This window comes from Hemiscyllium ocellatum, chromosome 1, assembly GCF_020745735.1.
Source record: "Hemiscyllium ocellatum isolate sHemOce1 chromosome 1, sHemOce1.pat.X.cur, whole genome shotgun sequence".
Taxonomy (NCBI): Eukaryota; Metazoa; Chordata; class Chondrichthyes; order Orectolobiformes; family Hemiscylliidae; genus Hemiscyllium; species Hemiscyllium ocellatum.
In genome coordinates, this window is record NC_083401.1 from 129,156,869 (window position 1) to 129,175,618 (window position 18,750).

Genomic DNA, 18,750 nt, shown 5'->3' on the forward strand with positions numbered 1-18,750 from the left:
TTAGAGTAATTCAGTGTAAGTTAATTACTTTTGAGATATTTCTTAGACATAAAACACAAAATTCAATTGCTTAAATTACTGAGAAATAAAAAGTTGCTCGAGGTTATTGTAATTTGCAATTCTATAATGTCATGCACAAGTGTCATGGCAACACCTTTGTTATGTTATGATATTTGAATAGTATAAATGCACAGTCATTGAGCTTGCAAAAAGAGTAAATATACCCAGATGGCAACCATAGGCAGGTTTTCCTTCTTCAAAGTTCACCAAAATTAAATTCTGTACAAGCCTTGTATCATCAGGACATTTAAAGATCAACTCATTTATTCGAGACAATGTACAGATTTCCTGGAACTAAACCATTAACAGAAATACCTTTTTAAAACTGCAGGAAAGGACAACCCAGAGTCTTAATCAAAGAAGTTTATTTCCATTACTAATTAATACATTGCTATCATCAAGTGAGAAGCAATCTACCATTGCGTGCACACTTTGAATTCTGATTCACAGAATGTAAGTGACACCTCTCTCTGTACATTGTGAACATGTCACCCCAGGCGGGTAACTGTGCGGACACTGCTGTTCCCAGAAAGCTGATATGGGAATCATTTTATGAGATGACAGTCTCGAGGCTGGAAGATAACAGACCCTGTGAAGAGCAAGACATCTTCACAGCTGCAAAATGCTCTGATCAGCTTACACAGGTATTTTTCTTTTCAACCAGCTTTGAAAGATCAAACTGACAATTTAGATTAATGGTGACTTCAACTGTGCCTACAGCATGCAAATGTAATTTTACAGAGTTTTCAAAGGCTTTGTGAAGAAGAGCGGCTTCTACAAAGTTAATGGATTCTCATCAATGTTATTTGCTATTAGGCAAGTGAGTGAGGTCATTTCCTTCCACATCAGCACATAAATCTTAAAACAGCATATCTCAAGTTGTAGTTCAATCTTTGCTTTGCTCCTTAATTCTTACAGACTTCTGTCACCTCTTCAAATGTTCACTTTGCTCCCCTAAATAAAGAGTAATTTACCCTTCGGCCAGGCACTAGGCGGCACATAAGGACAACTCCAAGTGGATTGGCTGCCAAATGTTCTATCTTTGAAGGGGTAGGAAGTAGTGAGAATAAAACACACTCTACACCTCCAAGGTTTTTTATGGCTAATACATAGTCACCATAAAAACATGAAGGCAGTTATATCACAGATTACAAAGCAAATTACCATTTTGAGAAGGATAAGATGGTTGTTCTTTTAAAATCTGAGATACAATGAGAGGAGTGGATTATTAAAGATTAATTTTTCCACTTGCTATGGTAGCAAAATGGGTAAGATACTCTTTTTTAAATTCACCTCAGAGAATTCATGCATTATTTAGTATGGTTAGTATGAGAATTTGGAAGCTCTGCACAGCAGTGTGCTTAAGTATTCTCCTCCTTGCCACAGGGCTGCACTGAAGACGGCTGCTTGGATGTGCAAATCCCAATGTGAATGCATCCCTTGCACTATAAACACTTCAATGATGTATTTGATATGAATATTTTAAATTAATGAAGATCTTGAATCTAGAAATCACACAGACATATACAGTCGTTCAAAGAATTTAAAATATACTCTGCACAGTCTTTTGCCTCATTGAATATAAATAAATCAGTCAGAAAATGTTAATGTCCATCATTGCAAAGCAAACATGTTGTACAAAACCCTCATGCAGTTGCTGGGGAAAATTAATGAGTACTACACTGCTCAACTCTACTGATTTTGATCACTTTCACCCTTTGCCTCTTACAAACTAAATTATAACAAAACAAATAACATTCCATATATTGAATGTAGGAAATGGAATGCTAGATAGAGCTACACAGTAAAGCTGCTTTCCTCTCTCGGCATGTCTGTTTCCAGCATTGTAGTGCCTTCTACATTAATGCTTTCTCAGATATAGGTACTTTCTGTAATAGGAACATTCCTTACAGTCCCCTTGGCATTACCTACCGCGTTTGAAATTGAAGGCAAGCTCTCAAATTTTGCACTGAAGTTAAATATACAATGTGTATTTTCTTTATAAGTTTCAAAATAACTACCTCCAAAAAGGATTATAATTAAATGCTCTACATCTAAATCCACGCAACAAATAACAAGACTTTATATTCATTCCTTGCTTGCGCAAAACTGTACTCTTCCACACACCATTACTAAAAGCGGCCTGCATGCAATTATCCTCATCTGTCTTTTGTTGTTAAATGAGTGCAATTTTAACTTTGTTAGGAATAACTTTCTCATAATTGGAAAGATTTTAGTGACTTCAAACCTATATTGATGGGGAGCAATGTTTAGAAGATTTAATTTGGCATAAATTTGATTTCCAACACTTCCAGTTTTTAATTCATTGTCCAACAAGTAAACCTTCTACATGGTTTTAGTAAAGGCTCATTGATACAACAATAAGGTATAGCAGCACAAATTTCTTTCAGAGTCATGTGATAAAAGGTCCTTGAAGAAAGTGAGGACTGCAGATGCTGGAGATCAGAGTCAAAACGTATGGCACTGGAAAAGCACAGCCGGTCAGGCAGCATCCAAAGAGCAGACGAATCAACGTTTCTGGCATTAGCCCCTCATCAGGCCAAAATATTATCTCTCCTGCTCCTCGGATGCTGCCTGACCTGCTGTGCTTTTCCAGTGCCACACTTTTTGACTCTGATAAAAGATTCTTAACTGGCAGACAAGCCACTGGAGTTTTTCTCGCATGTTTTATCGATTTCCACCATGGCTGATCTTCACCCTCTTCGCCTCTGAAATTTCTGAAAGGAGCAGGGAAGTGCATTATGCAGAAGGGGAAGGGTCAGCAAGTTCACCCAGACTGCCATCTTGTGATTACTTGCTGAAGTCGGTACACAGCTATTTATGTAAAAATGACCCTAATTCAATGTTTTCCAACCGTTGCTTGCTGGTCTAATGCGTTCAACCCAACTAATTCCAATGCAAAAGACTCAACCTGTCCAATTTCTCTAGTACATAGTATATCAGTAAAAAGATAGCTTTTCTTCAGTCTTGTTTATCTGCAATATAGACTCAAAATTTCATTTCTGTAAGAAAGAGAAATGTCCCAATTTAGAATGGCCAATTCACCTGACCTGCAAAGCTTTGGACAGTGGGAAGAAATCCACGCAGACACAGGGAGAATGTGCAAACTCCACACAGACAGTTTGCCCAAGGCTGGAATCGAACTTGGGCCCCTAGCGCTGAGAGGCTGCTAACCACTGAGCCACTGTGCTGCCCTTTAACCACAACATATGACAGAATCAAGAATAGACATGGTCCAAGTATTGGGGGGGGGGAACCTTCTCTTGCCTTGCTGTGGAGTGGCTGCTTCAGTGGATCAGACAAGAAACAGCACCGTGGGGATTCCATCTCCTTCAGACATAGAAGATTCAGTCAATATTTGCTGTCTACATATACTCATGAAGAATGGCTATTCAGTGAGATAATGGAGATGACCAGTGAAATTTGTGCAAGTAATCAAAGGCTTTGGAAAAGAAGGGGAGCAACTTGAGAGTGAATAATACAGCTGGGTAATGCCAGAATGACAGCATTGTTCAGGACTGTATTTGCCTGTTAAATGCCTTATTTCTGTAACACACATGACACGAGGGGCATTTAAGTGGTCAAAACATCCCAAAGATTAAAACTGCAAAGTGCATGAAATACTGCACAAAATGTTAACCTTTATGGCAATGGGGTAACCAGATATCACCAGATCATAATTCAGTCATGCATGTATTAACCTTCTTAAGACAATGTACATTGTCACAGCACATGATCTCTTGTTTTTGGTTTTTATCAATTATATTTTTGGTAATACATGATTCACAACTGGTGCTTGATGTTTCATTTAGAAAGTTTCAAGGGATACAATAACTGTTAGACAGACCTGCTGCCACATACATCAATCATCACTGAAAACAGAATTTCATACTGTTTCTTGGAAAATTCCAACTGCAAATCCTGAAACCTCGACATCAAGGAGTTCGAGAAAGACTTCACAGCAACAAGATGCACTTATTCACATACTGCGCCAAGGTTACAAATATCTATATACGCAGTTAAAACATTCTTTGTTAATGTGGCCCATCTGTCAATTTATGCAGCACATTACTTGGAAGAATTACTGAATTTACTAAACATCTTCCAATATTTGATATCAATCTCTGAATCTCAAGATTATTTTTTCAATAAAGCCAATATTTGTTGTCCAGTGGGAAGTGAAGAGGCAACCATATTAAGTCTGGAATCAAATGTAGGTCACACCAGGTCAGGTTTTTAGGGTTCCTCACCTAAAGGACACAGGGAACCAGATGGTTTTTACAACAACTGATGATGTTTTTATGGTAATCATTATGGAGACCAGTTTTTAAAAAAAATTCCCTGTTTATAATTTGAATTTGAGTTCTATACCTGCTGTATTGGGATGTGAACCTATATTCTCAAAGTGTTAGTCTGGACCCCTAGGTTACTTCTCCAGTGATGTTATTTACTATGTCACCATCTCCCCTAAGACTTCCAGATGATGAGAACTTTTTTTTCACTCCCCCAATGTCCTGGATGCTCCTGGATTAAATCATGACAACTAGGTCCGTTTACATCCCTGCTTCTGTGTTGCAAATAACTCCAGGACTCCATTCCGAGTTAATTTGGTAAAATTCCACCAGCTATTCTTTTCCACAAAATTTAAAACAGTGGCACATTTGTCTTTTCAAAGCAGACTGGAGCAACATTGACCTTGTAGAAAAAAACATACTGCCAGGAAACAAAATGGCTGCTTGGTCTCATGACTGATAATGGATATTCTGATTGCAATTGCATTCCTGACATAGGTCAGAAAATTTGTTGGGTTGACCAGCACTTTGTTTGAAAAAGTGTGTTTACATTAACTACGAATGTCACTTTTGACTAAATAGGGTCACAAATGTTACTTATAGCATGACAAGTTCCAAAAACAAGTCAAAATTCCTTTGTACTCAAAAATATTTTCAGAAAGCCACTAGAATGCTGAATAGTGATTGCCTATGGGTGTTGTTTATGTGGATTTCCAGAAGGTTCTGCATGAGTGGTTTACAAAGTTGACAAAATTAAAAGTGCGTGGAGAAAAAAAAAGGATAGAAGAGACAGAAAGCGGGATAAAGACTTTGCTCACTGCTCGGCATAATACATCAAGTGGTGCAACCTAAGAATCAGTACTGGGGCTTGAAACCTCACCATACACGATAATATAAGCAGATGATTAAATAGAGAGTTACGTATCCAAGGTCGTTGTTAACACTAAGTTGGGTGGCATGGTACTGAGTATGAACAGGAGCAAGACTTTACAAAGGCACATAGGAAGACTAAATAAGTTGGTAATTAATGTAGCAATTAATAATCAGTCTGGGGAAGCGCAAGAATTAATGATCTGAAAAAGATGCTTTGGAATATTTTCTTAACAAGCAGCAAGCAGAAGACACGGAGAGCTGAAGGATTTTATGTTCCCATTCATGGAAATCATTTAAAGCCAGTGCACAGCTAGAAAAATTAATCAAAATTAAATAAATTAAGAGCTAATGAAATTCTGTTTTTAATTTAAAGTCACTTGAAATTCAAAACTGAAGCACTGTACAAGACTCCATCCAGTATATGGTGTTCACAAAAGCTCAGGAATGATATATTGCAGGAAGAATTGCACAGATTGAGAAGAATAAAACCAAATTATGAGAATATGTTGCGCAAGTTTGGCTTATAGTCCCTTATGTTCAGAACATTGAGAAATGAACACATTAAGGTGTTTAAAATCTGCAAAAGGATTTGGTAAACCCATAGAAGCTATACCCTTTGGTAGGGAAATCCAAATCAAAGGGAGATAATAGTTAAAATTAGAGCTGGCTGATTTACAAATTAAAAATTGGGAATTAATCCCATGCTAGTTAAAGTTTTTTCAAGATTATGAAACTAAGGGGGAAGAAATGGAGTTGAGGTACATATCAGGCACAGTTTAGCTGAGCAGCAGAGTAAACTTTAGGAGCTGAATTATCTTATTATTTTGCTATGGAGTTTTCACAAGTATCATTAACCACTGTTAAAAAATAAGAATCAGCAGAGGAGAGGGTACCCAATTAGAAAGTCTTGCCAGCATATATTTTATTCAAAATAAGGTCTGCCTTGGAAAAGAAGCAATTCCAAAGATTTACTCATGGATTCTTTTGAGGAAATGAATCCAAGTGTCAGTTATTGCTCCCACATCTTTCATTCCAGGTACTGTCTCATGGTCAATGCCGATTAAGGTTCTGTCCTCTTGTTTATACAATGCTTATATTTAATTTTTCTTGAGTATTTCTTTTACTCTCTCACATCCACACAGTGTTTCTGGCCGAGAGAAAAGAAGGCAAAACTCATCAATGGACATCAGTTCATTTTAAACGTCTCAATGTAAAACATCTGATTGCCATGGTTACGAGTGCCGCACTATTTAACTTCAAACATCATCTCACGAATCAGGGCAGGCTGAACACAAATTATTCATGTTAATTGACCAAATTCTAAATTTATGGGTATTAATACTAACTGGACACTTATATTCTGCTAAAATCTCCAGTGAATATTGAGGTAGTCAGATTAACATGACAGATTGATGAGGTGTAACTGCAATAAAATCAAATCCTAGCATGTTACAGCACAGGAGGAGGGTGGTTGGGCGTAACATTTGCCAAGGAGATTTTCCCCACATGGACAATCCACTTTAATCCTATTATCCTGCTTGCTTCCTGAACATTTTGTAATATTAAATATAAAATGGTAGCTTTTGTATCTCATATTTACGTCTGAAGACATAGAGGAGAAGAATCCCTCCTCCGGGCGGCACGGTGGCACAGTGGTTAGCACTGCTGCCTCACAGCGCCAGAGACCCGGGTTCAATTCCCGACTCAGGCGACTGACTGTGTGGAGTTTGCACGTTCTCCCCGTGTCTGCGTGGGTTTCCTCCGGGTGCTCCGGTTTCCTCCCACAGTCCAAAGATGTGCGGGTCAGGTGAATTGGCCATGCTAAATTGCCCGTAGTGTTAGGTAAGGGGTAATGTAGGGGTATGGGTGGGTTTCGCTTCGGCGGGTCGGTGTGGACTTGTTGGGCCGAAGGGCCTGTTTCCACACTGTAAGTCTAATCTAATCCCCTTATTATTCTGGATTTAGCGTTGCTCCCAACTAACATGACAGGAGTTTCTATTCTGTGCTTAAGCAATTAAGAAAAGCAAAACTTGCATTTATGTAGCATCTTTCACAATTTCACTCTATAACAAAGCTCTTTACAGGTAATCAAGTACTTGTAAAGTGTTGTCACCGCAGGAAATAGCACAGCTAATGTGCACACAAAATGTTCTCACAAACAATAATGTTTAAATGGTCACATAACTTGGTTTAGTTATACTGATTGATGGCAAAATATTAACCAGGCCATCAGAGAAAGACAACTTTTCTACTCTTTATTGATTCAGTGCCATAGGATCAGTTATGTGCACTTGAGAGAGACAGCACTTCCATTTAATGCCTTGCCTGAAAGATGACTCCAGTATCCTCACTGCAGACAGACCATTCTTGGCTTCCTCCATTGCCACCGTGAACCAAACCGCAAATTGGAGGAACAACAGCTTATCCTTTGCCTGGGCAGCTTACAACCTGGAGGACTCAACATTGAGTTCTCCAGTATCAAATAACCTCCCATCCCATCCTGATTCCCTTCCAGGCCCCTTCCCCTCCCTTCCACTTCTCCCGGCCATCAACCGGATTAATTCCTCCCATTGATCAACCAGGTTGTACCCTCTCTCTACCTTCACCTATCCTCACTTCATTACCGTGCCCCTGCCACCGCCTTTATCTGCAGCTCCACCAACACCCACCCCCTTCCTGAAGAAGGGTTGCACCCAACATGTCAACTTCTCCACCTCCTGATGCTGCCTGGCTTGCTGTGTTCTTCCAGCCTCCTGCCTGTCTACCTCAGTGTCTATACAGCTCAGTATTACGCTAGAATGTTAAATCTTGAGCTAGGCCTCAGCAATGCAGAGGTAAAGCTTGTATGTGTGTGCAAGTAGAGACATATACAATCGATATTTCCTCCAACACATTCACCTCTTCAAAGTTCAGCTACCTTGGCTCATTACTACATTTGATTAGTTTTATTGTTCAGTGCTTTCTTCTCTCAAAAACGAAGCTCTTCCAAAAGAATCTTCAAAGACTAGCAGCTGGAGCACTTTTAATTCTAATACCTACTCCTACGTCTTTGTGGCAGCATATTTTGTCTATTTAAAGAAAGGTTTTTTATGGCTACTTCCACACAAACCAAGCAAGAAATCATTATGAGTCTTAATAGAAAGTGAAGAGATAAAAAGCTTTCTTTGTGACAGCACACACACAGTGGCTTGCAGACATGTGAATTTGCAGCAGAAGCTGACATAATGACTGGCATTGGGTTTGCACTATATCTTATTTCAGGAACCAAACCTGCTTCAAAACTTCCCGCTGTGCTGATATTGACTCACTCAGCTGTTAGCAGGGCAACTGGGAGAGATATGACAACTGTCCTGTGTTTATACATTTGGGAGAGGGAAAAACAAAGAGTGAAAGCTAGTCAAGGGCTCTCAACTTTATTTGTATTTGCAGAATTTTAGAATCCTTTAGTTCAGACTGAGGCCATTTGGCCAATGAGCCTGTGCCAGTCCTTTGAAAGAGCTACTTCCACTTTCCTTCTGTTTTGACATAGCCACGCAACTAAAGTACAAAAGTGGTGCTGAATAACAAGATTGGGTTCTCATCTGATAACAAAGAGTCTGTGAAAGTCCTCTGCCCAGCCTCAAAGATATAGAAAGACTGGGTACCAATAGCCAGCAAACAAAAAACCTCTGTATACTGTGCCATGGTGTTCAAGAGGGATGTGCACAATGCTGGGGGGGGGGGGGGGGGGGGGGAGGAGAAGAGGAGAGAGGAGGCAGGATTGCTCTGGCTTTCCGATCAGAATACATTAAGCATTAAATTAAGCTTTCTTTCTTGTTAATGCATTACAGTGATGCTGAATGCTCCAGTCATCTGCTGTCTATTCCAAGTAACTTTGCTCAAAATGAACTCATTCCGGAGAGGCTGTTGCCATGAGGCGATATGGATAACAACAGATGGCAGTGAGCTTTATTCAGGGGGATCTGCTCTGAAGTCCTCCACTCAAGCATGCCAGTAGCATTCTTCACATGCCTCACGTCGAAGTTTCACTGCTGTGCACCCTGTTTCCAAGACAATTTACCCATATTGAACTACACCCTGGCCTCTTATTAAAGTGCGATACAATTCCCCGGATGACACTTTATAGAAATTCCATCAACAAGAATTTGAACCTTGCTGTCTCCAATCCCTTGCCAAATGAAAAGCCTCACAAAGAATAACACACAACAGAATAGCATTTTCAAAAATGTATTTTCAAAATTAAAGCTTGCCAATTTACTTTAGGAGACTAGGGTTTTGAAAGAATATTTCTTGGCCCATCAACTGAAACATTTATAACTGAATTCTTAAATTCAGAAGAGATATTATCGAGTTCACTGAAGAATGCATTTAATGGCCTTCTATTTTTAACCTGAGCTGGTTTGGTTTTACATTGACGGGGCCAACTTTTGCTGGGAAAAAAAAAGTGTATAAATGACACACACATTTATAAACATGCAAATTGGCCAGTGACATGCAGCAAGGAAGACATCTCATGGAATGCAAATCACCAGAGGTTATTAGCTGATTAGAACATTCCACCCTTAGCTTTGTGAAAATGGCATCTCACACTTAGCTTTCCTGTGAGTTTCAGGAGGTTGTTCTATTTGCGCATAAAATTGTCCAATCACCACAGGAAACAAACTTGCGTAATTAATTCTTCCCGACCTCTCTGCCCCACCCCCTCTCCGGCCTTTCACCCTCACCACCTTCCATCTATTGTATTCCCAGCGCCCCTCCCCCCTACCCTTTATCTCAGCCCGCTTGGCACACCAGCCTCATTCCTGAAGGAGGGCTTATGCCCGAAATGTCAATTCTCCTGCTCCTCGGATGCTGCCTGGCCTGTTGTGTTTTTCCAGCATGACATTTTTCAACTTGCGTAATTAATTGTATGTATTGGGGTGACAGTGACTCAGCAGTGAGCACTGCTGCCTCACAGCGCCAATGACCCAATTTTGATTCCATCCTCAGGTAACTGTATGTGTGGGATTTGTACATTTCCCCATGTCCGCATGAGTTTCCTCCAGATGTTCTGGTTTCTACCTGCATTCCAAAGGTTGGGTGAATTAGCCCTGGCAAACGCAGGGCTACAGGGATAGGGTAGTGGGGTGGGTCTGGGTGCGAAGGTCTTAGGAAGGGTTGTGTGGACTCAATGGGCCAAATGGCCAGCTTTCACACTGTCAGGATTCTGGAATCTATGTAATACCATTTTAACAAGGTTGTGATTGTTAATGACTGCTACTTAACCTCTCACCTAAAAGGAAACCATTATAAGTGTGAAATTCTGTTCCATTAGGCTTGAATTATTCAAGGAGATTTTAAAAATGATAAGTTTTAAATTTTTACAGTTTTTCTTTTTTTCCCAGTCTTAATCCATTGTTTCTTTCCTTACTTTCATTTCTCTTTCGGCGCCTAATTTGACATTGAACTCTCACCCTCTTATTCCCCCTCCTTCTCAACTCTTCCAGTTCATGTCCCAATCTTTTCACTGGGCTGACAAAACTCTTGTGGTGCAGTGGTAGTGTCCCTGCCTCGAGACCAGAACATCTGGGTTCAAGCCCCAGCTGCTGCAGAATTGCTTCATAATATGTCTGAATAGATTAATTAAAATAAACTCTGGACTTATACATCCTTGAATGTTTGGTTACAAATGAATGAATAAGGTTGGAAAAAGATGCCATAATTAGGTTTAGGGATGATGGAAAGACATAACTCACTTTGTCTATCATTTGTGACTTCGATAAGGGTGGCATGGTGGCTCAGTGGTTAGCACTGCTGCCTCACAGCACCAGGTCCCAGGTTCGATTCCAGCCTCTAGTGACTGTCTGTGTGGAGTTTGCACATTCTTCCCGTGTCTGCGTGGGTTGCCTCCAGGTGCTCTGGTTTCCTCCCACAGTCCAAAGATGTGCAGGTTAGGTGAATTGGCCATGCTAAATCGCCCATGGTGTTAGGTGCATTAGTCAGAGTGAAATGGGTCTAGTTGGGTTACTCTTCGGAGGGTCGGTGTGGACGTGTTGGGCCAAAGGGCCTGTTTCCACACTGTAGGGAATCAAATCTAATCTAATCTACTGCAGGAGTAGAATCTTGCTGGAGAGACTCCATTGTGGGATGGATGAGCAGAGATTTTGGAGGTAATATCCTGTTAAAAGCCTTCAGGAGCAAAGCAATTGAAAAACTGGCATTAGTTTGAAAGAAGAGAAGGATTAATGGACGCTTTCTCCAGGAGTGAAGATACCAGATTTCAAATAGAGAGGGAAAACACTCTAACAGGGAAAAATGGTAACAATAAAAAGTAACTCCTGAACCAGGAAGGGAACTTGGTCCAAATTCTCTGCAAAATTTGTTGTTATGCACATCCAATTGTTCAACCTATGGTAGTTTTAAATGATTTTGCATGTCTGGTCATGATCTGTATTAAATACAGAAGAGGTCTCTATGCTACTTTCCAGCCTACACAGCCATGCACTCACACAAATACTTTTAAAAGAACCTGACGGTTAATAGTTCAATGGGGTGAGGTTCAAGAAAGCTGGATCTGGCTCTCACAGACAAGTTGAACTTGGGGAGGACATGGAGGTTGAGAACAGAGAGCTAGAGAAAATCCAAGTTCTGTGTTAGGATATGGTGAGAAGAGGGCGCTTGGATGAAAAATAGTATGCAGGGATAGGGGATGGAAGGGCAGTGACAGTGGCAGTTAACAGGGTAGTCTCAATTTAGGAATAAAGTAGCACATGGACACCTAGCATGAGTTGTTGGTGGTGAGGCTGGAGTAGACAGAGGTTTAACAAAATGTTGGGCAGTAGAGAAACACTAACAGGGCTATACTGGCATTCCAGGATGATCCTGGAATACTGGGCAAATTTGGCAAATGAGAGTTGAACTGATTGTGTTGTGTGTGTTTCCGGCAGTAGATGACTCAACCAGTTGTCCATCATATTCAGTCACATCTACGTTCCTGAAGGTCATGCCAGGGCATCAGTCAATCATGCTCTCACTGGGGACTAGTGCAAAGGTGGAGGTGAGAGTGTGATCAAACAAATCAGTAGCTGCAGAAATGTTACAGTGAAAGGGTATGAAAGGTTAGATAGTGAGGATTTCAACAAGGTGGATGTAAATGAATTGACAGAAATTATTTTTCTCCCAGGGTGGGGCACAGATGAAGGTGAACTTGGGGGGAGATGTGGATGTGAGTGGAAAATGATACAAGGAAGTGATAAGAAATGGCTTCATCAGAGAGCAACACATTAGAAGTAGCAAGACCATGTGAAATGAGAAGGTAAGTGGTGTGGTTGTGAATGAGGGGAGAAGAGATGATATGGTGAGAAGGATTAAAGGAGGACATGAAGGCAGCAAACTCAGTGCAGAGGACATTTGAATTGAAATGGATGGTGAAATCACAGACACATGATTGTTTCAACTGATGCAATTAATTTTACACTGGTCTAACTCATTCCTCTATTTTGTAAACAAAGACTAGTTTTCCATTGCCATAAATTGTCCCAGGTTAGAAAATGTTCAAATGGATACTTCTAATATCTATAAGGCCACTCTAGGATTTACATCGATGATTGTCACACAACAATTGATGTCCAATGTAGATTGAAGGCCCATGATTCCCACAGCTAAAATTACTTTTATTGACCTTTGCTTTCTTGGCATGATTTTCTTTTCTCAATTCAAATTTACTTGACTTTGCTTTTTCGTGTTCTGACAATTTGCTTTGCAAAATATGATGGAGATAAAATGGGTGAGGGTGAGTCTAAGTAACAGCAGGCACTTTTTGTAAGTTGCCATCGGGGAGCAACCTCATAGGAATTCTGTTGATGGACTTATTAATATCTGGGACTTCACTGGACCTCGGAGACCTTCCTTAAATACAAAGTTGAATTTCCAATTTTAACTGCCAGTCCCAACACTAGTGTGCTTGCGATTGTTTGCATTATTAAAATTATAATAAAGTTACATTGCAGTTCTGTTGCTGAACATTTTGCTTTTGGAAATAATAAATAGTTGAGAAACTGCTATTTGAATAGTGGTGACAGCGTTAACTACAAAGCAGTAAGCACAGTTACAGAGGACGTCAAAAAGCAAATCCTCAATATGATAACATCATTTCTAAAATTACTCAAAATTAAGACTGCATGCAGTACAAAGAAACGACAAGTCTTGTACTATTTTCATTCTATTTCTGTGTTTATAACTTCTGAAAATTGTCGGCCCTGGAAAGAATCTCAAGAGAGGGTAACTCAACCCATTTCATCTGACTGAGTCCATACACTGAAACATTAGATTAAAAACTGAAATAACTGTGCACCTGTCTACTTAAATCACAAAGTCTTCCATGCTGAATGATGGACAATATTTTTTGCAGGATTAAAATAGGACATTAATCCACCAGGTCAAGTCATCACGGATTTTTTTGTCAGGGGAATGAGGAGTGAATTGTAAAACTGTATTAATCTTCAATACAGAATATTGCTACACATATAAATCTGTGGTTAAGCCTCAGCAGGACCTATGAGTCAAATGTTATGCAGGAAAAGGAAGGATATCTAGGCCTTGAAAAGGCTGCAGAGGTCACTTACTAAAATGCTACCAATCAATACAGGTTTCCAATGAAAACCAAAAGAACTGCAGATGCTGTAAATCAGAAACAAAGTCAGAAGTTGATGGAAAATCTCCCCTAGGCTGGCAGCATCCGTGAAGAGAAATCAGAGTTAACATTTTGGATCCTCTGACTGCTCCTCAGAACGGAAATTAGAGGTTTCACTTTGTTTTGAGACCAGGAAAGATAGCAAGGAGAAATTACTTGCACTGGCAGAAGGGTTGAGAAGCAAAGAACACAGTTAAAGACAAAACAAGTGCAGCTAGTTGGGTGGACAGTCGCAGGGAGGATTGGTGGAGGGGAAGATGAGACTATTATTTTAGTTAATTAGTCACTATGATCTGGAATGTGCTCGAAGTAGATTCAAAGGAAGTTTGGATATTCATCTGATCACAAGAAGATAGTGAATAAGAACCACAACAGGCTGTGTAAGCCTGCACCCTCCGTCAACAAGATCATAACTGGTATTCTACTTCAACTTGCCACCTTCCCAGACTACCCCATGTTTTCATAGACCTGATGGTTGACCAGATGGGTGTCTGCACCGAGGTCCCGATGAGCCCTTTCAGGGGTGGAATTAGTTCCTTGCACTCACAGGTGAGTGAGCTGATACCAACTCTTCCCCACCCTCCCCATAACCAGACTGAAAGTGGCCAAGGTGTGAACATGACAACAAACTGGCAAGTTGGTAGCAGTGGAATCGTGTGGACTCAACTGCCACTGCAGCTGTTCCAAAATCCAGGCCAATATACAGCTTCCCTAACTGGGGAAATATTTTCTCAGTGTCTAACCTGTCAAGACTCTGAAGAAAGTAATACACTACAATTAGATCAACTCGCATTCATCTAAACTCCAGGGAATACAAGGCAATTCAAATCAGCCTCATGCTTGGAAGGAATGCAATGAACTTCTGTTGCACTCTCTGTAGGGCAAGTACATCTTTCCTTGGGTTTGGGGCCCTAAACTGTGTGCACAGTTCCTCCTGTGGCCCCATCAACATCCTGAATAATTGTCATAGTACTTCTTCATTGCTCTATGTCAACCACTTTGCAACTAAAGCTAACACATAATTTCCCTTCCAAACTGCTTGCTATATCGACGTACTACACTTGTGTTTCATGTCCAAGCTTCATTTTGGCGCAGACATTTCTCAATCTCACACCATTCTTAAAAAAAAACTTTATTTTTTTCATTTTCATACAAAATGGATAACTTCACACTTTGCCACATTGCGCTCCATCTATCATATTCTTACCCACTCACCAAACTTGTCTATATCACTTTGCAAGTTCAGTGTGTGCTCTTACACTCTCAATCGAGAAAGATAACATTTGCATGGCTTTGGGGATAAAGCAAGGCACCGGGACTAATGTGATACATCTTCCAAAAGTAGAGGGTCAATGGTCCGAATGACCGCATTCTGTGCTACACAATTCTAACACTAAGTATTAAAAAGCTTCCCAATCATCATAAGGGTTTCTAACTGTACCTGCCATGATGTGTAAATAAGATATTTTGTTTCTCCTGCAGTTGCAGCCTCCAGAATTTGTTGGTCACTTTCTGACCTATTGGGGAAAGTACATACAAAGCCTGGCTAAGAATGGTATGAAACATTCGAGGGGTCACTCCAGCCTGTTCCTATGTACCTAGAAACAGGAGAGCCAGTACTTTTAATACATCTATATGGGATTGCATGCACCTTCTTTCCAACTACAAATAATGAGTCAATGGCAGTGGAAATATAAAACAAATCAACTTATAATAAAAAATATGATTTCATTTTAGAACGCTAAATGATTTCTTGTAAGTAATTTTCATAAATATATAAAAATGTTGGACAATACACGTAAGATACAATAGTGGTTTGATATAAATCAATCAGACTAAATCTAATGCCAAACAGTGAACTGGTCAGTGCTCCTCCTGAGTATTTGTTGCAGAAAATGAAAAAATGCAGAGTTAATTACATACCTCAGGCATGGCACACAAGTCAGCGAGTAAACACAGGGAGGTATACGTCTTCCATGTCAACCAGTACCACAGGCTTCCCAGCAATGATTAACCGACAAAGGAGTTTAAGAGCCGACATTAAGAGCCTACATTTCAACAGAGAAAGGCTTCCCTAAAGTAAGCAAGACAGAAGTGATCTCAATGAGGACACCTTGCAGAAGGAAGTGTCGTACAGACAAATAGAATGGTGGCTCAAATTACTTTCCTCCTGCAAACCAATCAAAACCAACTTAACCTGAAACTATGAAGTCAGCGTGCTCTGATATACAGACTGCCAGTTTCTGTGTGAAAGAAAATAACACCTGACACTGAGGAAATTTAGCAAAACACCCACACACTGCCAAAATAAAGTAATTATGTTGTAATTTCAGGCTGTTTAAGGAAAAGGTCTAACCTAAATCATGACTTGGTTAAAAAAAACACCAAAGCCTTTTTAAAGCTTTCTTTCCATTGCAGGAAGACTCCTCCCTTTCCCACACATGAACTTCTGAGCACTACCTGTTCCTTTCTTTCGCTGGCAAGTGTAACTAAGGGAGATGCAGTGGGAGTAACTTAGCGGTCAGCACAGAAATGTGACAAATGTTCACCAATTAACATAGACATGACACAGGAATATTTCAGAAGCTGAAATCAGCAGTTGTATCTTATGACCAACAGTCACGTCTCTGCTCAAATAATTGTTTTTCAGATACTTCCTTTCTCTACTTAAAAACAAAATCACATACTTAACAGCCACACAAACTGTACTTCACGTATCATAAACTATACTTTGAATATAATAACCTGGGTTGCATCACCTGAAACAGCTGTAGAAGCAGATTGATTATTTATTTGATATTTATTTGGAAGGAGAGTCGCAGAACTATGTGGAAATAGCAGTACAGTAGCACCAATTGGACAGCTTTTTCAAAGGGCCAACACAGCACAATGGGCCAAATAGCCTTGTTGGGTGGTGTGATTCAATTCCAATAGCCACTCAGTATGTTATACTTCAACATCACTGGAGAGTGGAAAAGCAAGGCATGTGATGAGATGAATTTTAATTACTTTGTGAAATAAAAGGCTTTGGCAATAGGTCACTGAAATCAGTGGTAATGTCCCCAGTTTAGCAATGGGACAAAACAGCCATGGCCCCATCTCTCAAATGCCATCCAATGATCTCTGTCAGATGGGCATATGGAGGGAGAATGGGCCTGGCTAGGATGCCTCTCAGAATCAAGGATTCTCATGAGGTGAAATGCCGAGTCCCACAGAAGGTCATTGACTGTTCAAACAGAGGACAAGACTACCAGTGGAAATGGTTTCATCCACCACTTTCAGAAGAGAGGAAACGAAGGGACATCTATTTCTTAATTAGAGAAAATTAAACTTCATTTATCTACTCAAATGCAGCACTTAGTTGTGAAAACTCCTGGGGTGAAGTTTGATGTTTAGGACAGCTAATCGACCAATAAAGAAAATCTCTAATCAGAGTTGCTTGGCCATGGGAACTTTGCAGACCTTCACAGTAATTCAATGGAAACTGAGAGAAGGAAAGAACAGCCCACAACTGGATGGATAAATATGAACAATGTATTGAAGCAGATACAACTTTGGCTGAAATCATTAAAATATGAGCTGCACCCTTATTATGGATATAGTTGACAAATGGGTTGCAAGCAGGTACTTGGTAATTAGTTTGTTCAGCAGCTCTCAAAAATAATCCGTGTTCTACAGCGGCACCGTCAAGATTAATCACTTCTGAAGAGTGAGAAAGGTCCTCATGCTTATACCGATACCGTACAAGTTAGGATCCTGTCTTATTTCATTTTAAAAACCATTACACAAATACTCTCAAGACATTTTAATCCTTTGCTAAAAGTAAATCAAAATCTTTTGAAAATCCTACATAAGACTTGTCGAAAGGATTTTGAAATACATCTTAATTGATGGAACTAAAAGAACATTAAAGTAAGTTTTAACTCTTTTTCTAAGATAGCTCCAAAGGGGAAGGAGGAAGCTGGCCCTAACAAAACTGAGTGTAAAACAAAGGCCTTGAAAGCAAATTAGACCATTTTGAAGTGAGTTCATAGTAACAGACAGAAGGAAATTATGACAATACCGACCTTCGGGAGACCAAAGAGACACAGACTGAGAAGGTAACCCATGTACTTCAGAAAGAGTGCTCCCAGGAGGAACAAATTATACTATTGTTATATATCGACTGATCACTCGTCTGCTATGAAGAAAACGGAGGACAAAAATACTTTGGTTTTCATTGCTGAAATCAAGGCCAACGAAACCCAGCACAAACAGGCTGCAAAGAAATTAATGACATAGCTAAAGTCAACACTCTTATCAGACCTGATGGTGAAAAGGAAGCATATATCTAACTGGGCCTACCTAGATCATGATGCATTGCATACTGCCAATGAGATCGACATAATCTAAACTGGCATCACAAGTAACCATATAAATATGTCAGTAAAATTTTAAACAATTGACCACACATTCAAGCATTGGCTATTCAAAAATTGAATCCAAGTTATTGTGTGTTTTCTTCTTATTGGTAATACTGACTTTGTATAAAGACTGTATTTGATGCATAAATAATGCAATATTTGCTCAAGTATTACAATACGTTAGTGTCAAAAGCAGCTTTTGTAAAGGCCAAATAAAATTGAGTACCTTGGTTGCTGGGAGATCTGAAATAAAAACGTGCTGAAGAAACTCAGCAGTTCTGGTGGTATCTGTAGAGTTCTGAAGAGGAGTAATATTTGACTTGAAAAGTCTCTTTTCTATATCATTAATTAGTTGTGAATGCTAACAGTTTGTGCCACTTTTAATGATGGATTTGGCTAAATATTTTGAATGCATGAATACACATCAGTT

The 18,750-nt window shown here is 39.7% G+C and overlaps 1 protein-coding gene and 1 pseudogene across 2 annotated transcripts in view; one reads left to right on the forward strand and one right to left on the reverse strand.

The window, feature by feature from the left end:
• shroom3 (shroom family member 3) overlaps positions 1–18,750 on the reverse strand; it is a 410,779-nt gene that overhangs the window by 148,200 nt on the left and 243,829 nt on the right. The window contains exon 1 of one of the 2 annotated variants that reach the window (XM_060825796.1): positions 15,841–16,020. The exons of the other annotated variant lie outside the window; for it this stretch is intronic. The gene's annotated coding sequence lies outside the window, so the exon portion shown is untranslated. Of the gene's footprint in view, positions 1–15,840; positions 16,021–18,750 lie in introns of those variants that run through there. 2 annotated transcript variants of the gene reach the window in all.
• LOC132817280 (large ribosomal subunit protein uL23-like) lies at positions 546–18,309 on the forward strand (annotated as a pseudogene).